A 5945-nucleotide genomic window follows, 5' to 3' on the forward strand; every position below is an offset into this window, starting at 1 on the left:
ACAAATGAATGAAGGAATGTTGCAGCCAGAGGCTGCAGTGCAGTCATAGGAGAAGCAATCCTTTCCATTCCATCACAGAGAAATAGTGGGAAGGGAGATCCTACTGGATGGAGTCAAACTTCTAAACAACTGGGAAAGGGATTCTGGGCTTGTGAGGAACGGAGCCAAAGTTTAGGGTAATCCCCCATCCTTGGCTATCTCACAATTTCCTCTCTTGCAAACTTTGCAAATGCTTACAGGGCAGGTTGATCGAATAAAACTAATGTATAAAAGTGCAGGTTCTAATACAGCACTTCAGATGTTTCAGAGATGTTCTAACAACATAACCTGATATGTAAAGTAGGATTAGAGCACAACAGTTCTCAGGGACGTAGAGGTAGCAGGGACAATGGCATGTCAGCAGGACCCTAGGCTCTTTCAAATCACACAGACTCTTCGCCAAAGCCTAGGAATCCTTCATTCATGTATCTAGTGCTATCTGTGTGTGAGGCATTATGAGACAAAGATGAGCAAAACTGACGCTGTCCCAGCCCCTGTGGGGCTTGGTCTCATGGGGAAGATATACTATCAAGAGTCATTTAGAACATAACATACTAAGTGTTATAAGGGAGGCAAGGGGACCTTTGGAAGTGATAGATCAGTGTCCTGCCTAAGGCTTGGCAGAGTTAAGATTTCTTCCCAGCAGCGATGCTATCTACATTGTTACATAAAACATGAGAAGGAACTAGTCACAGACAAAGGGAAGAAAAGAGAAGGTGTGAGGTGTTCGACAAGTGTTCTCAGCAAAGGAGATGGCGTTTTTTTTTGTTGTTGTTTTGTTTTGTTTTTTTGCGGTACGCAGGCCTCTCCCGTTGCGGAGCACAGGCTCCGGACGCGCAGGCTCAGCGGCCAGGGCTCACGGGCCCAGCCGCTCCGCAGCATGTGGGATCTTCCCAGACCGGGGCACGAACCCACGTCCCCTGCATCGGCAGGCGGACTCTCAACCACTGCGCCCCCGGGGAAGACCGAGATGGCGTTTTTGTTGCAGGACATTAAGTAGGACTCATTCGGTACCCTGAAATTGTCAGCTATTCTGCTAAACCAAGAGGTACCATGAAGAGGTGGCAAGTCAGTTCTGTTATCCCAAACCATAGCCCAGTACCCCATCCTCTACCTCCCCAGGAAATAAATAGAAGATGGTGTGGAGGTGGAAAGGGAAAAGGGATTGATGGAATCATGTGTCTGTCACCAGCCAAGGGACTGAGTGCTATGCGTTTTGTCCTCACCTCCCCCGAGTGAGGGGTCTCCAAGGGAACCACTCATAGAAATTGATGGGCTGGCAAGGAGAGACTGCATCTCAGTCGGTGGTTGGATACCTGCTGTTGAGCTTGCTGATCTGTTCTCTGTGATCGTTGGAATAAGGAGTGAGGGTTGACGGGGAAAAAGGGCTGTCACTCCTACAATGTGGTTTAGCAGGGACATGTGAGTTTCCTGTAAGTCAAAGGAACAGTGTGAAAATCAACACAGCTGGAGCCATCTTGCTGGTCCTCCTCCCAAGAAAACCAGTAGCCAGGGGAGCTTAGTTATACAGCCAAAGGCAGGACCTGAGGCCTCGTGGGAAGCAGTTAGGCTGGAGCAGATGTCCCATCAGGGGACTGTGCGATGGAGAGAGCTCCCAGGAAACTAATCCATGTGCCCATAAGAGTTAGCATTTGGGCACCTTCCAAATGGAAGGTATCCACCATCAGTCAGCTTTAGCCTGAGAGGCAAACAACCAACTGATGATTGCCATGACATGCCCAGTTAGGTAAAAGGATGTTTTGCCCTTCGTCCCAGACCCTCTTCCAGGTCCCAACACAACGAGTAGCTTAAATTAGCAAAACAGAGAGTTCTATTAAAGGACAGAATGCACCAGTTCCCCAAACTGAGTCCCACGCTGAAGACTGGCTGGTGCTGAGGGGAAGGAAGGAATGTAAACTTGATATGAGACTGAAGTTTTAAAATGGACTAACTACACTAGGCTGGACTTCTAATAACTAAGCTAACAGAAAGCTACAGAATCTTTCAGAGCCGAAAAGGGAGAACTGACAGAGTATGGCGGATGGCATCGCTTAAAAGCAAGCCAGGACTGTGTTCAGCAGAGTTCAGAATGCTTATTACATTGTTTCCACAGGCAAAAAGGCCTTGAGGTAAGAAGCAGCCTCTTGTGTTAAAGTACAACCTTGACGATATTATGCTAACTGAAATAAGCCAGTCACAAAAGGACAACTACTGTGTGATTCCACTTACACGAGGTACCTAGAGTAGTCAAGTTAATAGAGACCGAAAGTAGAATGGTGGTTGCCAGGGGCTGGAAGCAATGGAGGGATGGGGAGTTATTGTTCAAAGAGTTCACAGTTTCGGTTTGGAAAGATGAAAAAGTTCTGGAGACGGACTGTGGTGACGGTTGCACAACAATGTACATGTAATTAATGCCACTGAAGTGTACACTTAAAAATGTTTACAATCGTAAATTTTATGTTATGTATATTTCATCACAATAAAAGAAAAACATTTTAAAGATTAAAAAAAAAAAACGTAGTATTTGAAAGTGATTGGAACATAGAGTGAGAGAAGGCTGGAGGAGTAGGAAGAGGTCAGGCAATGAAACCCTTGTTAAGGTGTTGGTACTTTATTTTAGGGGCACAGGGAAGTCATGACACATTTTAATGATCACATTTGCACTTTAGAATAATCCAACAAGTGGTGGGGTGGGAACTGGAGATGGAGAAATCATTTAAGCAAGAGATGATCTTGATCTGTGAATGACAGTAGGGATGGAGAAAAGGGGTCAGATGGGTTGATATTCAGGTAGAGAATTATCAGGAATTGCTGGTAGAGGGGAAAACCCAACAAAACTTCTCTTTCCCCACTTCTCCTTCCAGCTGACCCCCCAAATGCTGTCCCATTTCCAGTTCCTTTCTTTCACTTCATTCGACGATGCTGGACCAATGCTCAGCTGGATCATTTGGTTCTCTGGGGCACTACGCTTAGGAGGCAGCTTTGCTCTCCTACGGGGACCTGGAGGGCTGTGGGCACCAGCAGTTTGCAAACAGCCCTCCCAGCAGCGCGAAGAGACAGGCTGAGTCTCAAATGTCACCCAGGTTTCACATACCAGTAGGTCCTAACGGAAGATTAACTGACTTGCCCAATACCCCACAGCTGATTTGTTACAAAGCGCAAATTTCAACTCCAGCTTTAGGGATTTTTTTTTTTTTTTTTTTTAGGGATCTTTTAGTAACACTTCATTGCTGCTTCCCGATATTAAACAAGAGAAAGAAAATGAAAAAAAGGACAGCATTACCCAAACTACAATGCCCTGAGCACAGCAACGGAAACAACCAGATTGACTGTCGGGTCTTCCTCTAGGTGTGCGCGTGCTGCAAGTCCGAGGCCCGCCGCGGCGAAGGTCAAGAAGTGAGTACTGGCTACCGGTACGAGGCCAGCCCCGGAATCGGTGGGACAGTGCGCTTGTGCTGCAGGTCCTAGGCCAGCCCCGGAAGAGGTGGGGAAGGAACCTAAAAGGAGAGGGTTGGCGCTATCCGTCAGCCTAGGCAGCCCACGTTCGGTTAGCAGAACCCATGCCATGGACGACCCCTTCCTTACACTTAGGACGGCTGCCTTACGGTCTGGCCGTAAACACTGCACCTTTAGATTCCCCGAGGGCCAAAGAGAACACGGGACCGGAAGCACCCTCTTCTCTCGCGGCTTTTCCGGGGGCAGAGGAAATTGGCGAAGCCCATTGGCTAGTGGGGATCAGAAGAGGGTGAGTCACTCGGCCTGCGCGTGGGGCACTATGGGTGTTGTAGTTCCGGGCACCAGGGTCCAGTCTTCTAGAGAGAAATCTTGGAGTCCAGTGGGTGCAGGGAAGCTGCTTGCACAGGGGAATCGGTGTGGAGTAGCGGCGTGGGTGGCTTTGTTCTGCTATTTCTTTTGGGTGAGACCTTGCTCTTTCTGTCTGCCTTCAGGGGCCTTCAATTTGTTCCATACTTGGGGCTTCCCCCTTTATAAGCTCCCGTCACATGCAGATCCCTTTTACAATTCCAAGCTGGCTCCGACTGATCTTAAGTTCCTTGTCTCGGCTATCTTCCTCACACCCAGGCCCTGGAATCCTCCTTCATCCTTCTTTCTCCCGTGAGTACCTTTTCTTGTCTCTGTCCTAGACAGAGCCCATCTTAACAGTGCCCTTAGCCCATGAGGCATGCCAACGGCCCCAAGAAAAGGCTGTCACAGCAAATGTTTGTAGGCACAGAAGATCTGAGTTTTCCACTTCAGCAGGCTTGCAGCTCACTTCTTTTTTGTTTCTCTTGATATTGCAATTGCCTCTTTTCTGATTCTACCTCTGTGTAGTCTCTCTTCTTAAGTCTGTTGGGCAACCTTGGTCGTAGGTGGTCCCTCTTTGGTCCTGTCAGTTTGTCTCTGGCCTCACATTTTGGTTATAGAACAGAGGGTGCACACCTGAGCTGACTTATACGACAGAGAGGGGGAAATGAAAGAAACTGGGTAGAAAAAAAAGAATTCGCAGAACTAGGTTTTATAGAAGTCAGAAAAATATATGGTGCAAGTGGGGGAAGAGAGCAATCCTTTTCTTCTTGTACCTCCACAAACAGTTTAGTGCTGGCTGTGAGCAGGGCCCTGGGGGCTCCGTGCTGGGGATGCACTAGCCGGAAACCACCTAGATACTGGGGGTCCAGTCCAGGAGGACACAGACATGCAGGTAAGCAACAGTGCAGGATGGCATCAATCTCTGTCCTACCTTCCTGTGCGTTCCTCTGCTCATTCTCATCCTTCCCTCAGCTCATTCCAAAGTACTTTGCCTCTTCATAGCTCCCTCTGTTCCATGTTCTTCTTTCCACTCCCAAGCTCCCTCTCCCCTTGTTCTGACCCAAGCCATTTCTTTTGTATCTTTCTGTTTTGTCACTTTGACACCAGAAGGTGTTGCAGGGAAAGCCATGCTCATAGGGGATTTAGTAACACAGACTGCTCCATGCTTAGCCTTCATCCTTGTGTGAGAAATGTCTATTAATCGTCATCTCATTCCAGGGTGATCTCTTAGCATTTATACACACTGCTTGGACTAGAATCACTTGCAGATCTTTTATACCGAATGCTCCAGAATCATGGAATGTCATGCAACCCAAATTGACTTAATTCTGCTGCCTATTGAGCAATGGGAGGAATCTGAGGTTTGAAGAGTTAATCTCATGGAGACAGGAGGGACCCATTGATTTGTGATAAGAAGTAGAACCCTGCATGACTGGGGAAGAAAACCCTTAGCATTTTTTTTAAAGCATGCCTTAATGGATTGGCTGGGCTAGAACAGAAATATTACCTTTCAAAAGATATTTTTGAACCGTAAATTTAGAAATCGTTTTTTATTCCCCTAGTCTATTCTAAATTGTCTTATTGGAGGCAATGCAATAGGAGGTGGTGGTGGATAGATTTCCAAATAATATATAATCTAATAACCAAGCTTATTTAAAGAATGCTCTCCACAGCTACTGAAGGCTGTGCACCCTAGAGCCCGTGTGCCACAACTACTGAGCCCATGCTCCGCAACTACTGAAGCCCATGTGGTCTAGGGCCCACGTGCTGCAACTACTGAAGCCCGTGTGCTCTAGGGCCTGTGTGCCGCAACTACAGGGCTCTCATGCCACAACTACTGAGCTCGCGTGCAGCAACTATGAGCCTGCACACCTAGAGCCCATGCTGTGCAACAGGAGAAGCCACAGCAATGAGAAGCCTGTGCACTGCAAAGAAGAGTAGCCCCTGCTCGTTGCAACTAAAGAAAGTCTGTCCACAGCAATGAAGACCCAATGCAGCCACAAAAAGAAAAAAAAAAAAAGAAGAATTCTTTGCAATGCCTTTGGACAGTAGATTTACCTCTAGGATTGTTTATGACTGATACTATTTCATTTGCATTCCTT

The 5945-nt window shown here is 47.3% G+C and overlaps 1 long non-coding RNA gene across 1 annotated transcript; it reads right to left on the bottom strand.

Moving 5' to 3' along the window:
* Window positions 1-2637: 2637 nt before the first annotated feature.
* Window positions 2638-3711, bottom strand: LOC112403428 (uncharacterized). Its single transcript, XR_003003905.1, has 3 exons — window positions 3625-3711; window positions 3323-3536; window positions 2638-2777 (listed from the first exon to the last, which is right to left on the bottom strand). It is a non-coding gene; the product is annotated as an uncharacterized LOC112403428 (long non-coding RNA).
* Between the last annotated feature and the right edge of the window lie 2234 nt (window positions 3712-5945).

The sequence above is a fragment of the Neophocaena asiaeorientalis genome, unplaced genomic scaffold (assembly GCF_003031525.2).
Source record: "Neophocaena asiaeorientalis asiaeorientalis breed wild unplaced genomic scaffold, Neophocaena_asiaeorientalis_V1.1 scaffold315, whole genome shotgun sequence".
Classification (NCBI taxonomy): Eukaryota; Metazoa; Chordata; class Mammalia; order Artiodactyla; family Phocoenidae; genus Neophocaena; species Neophocaena asiaeorientalis.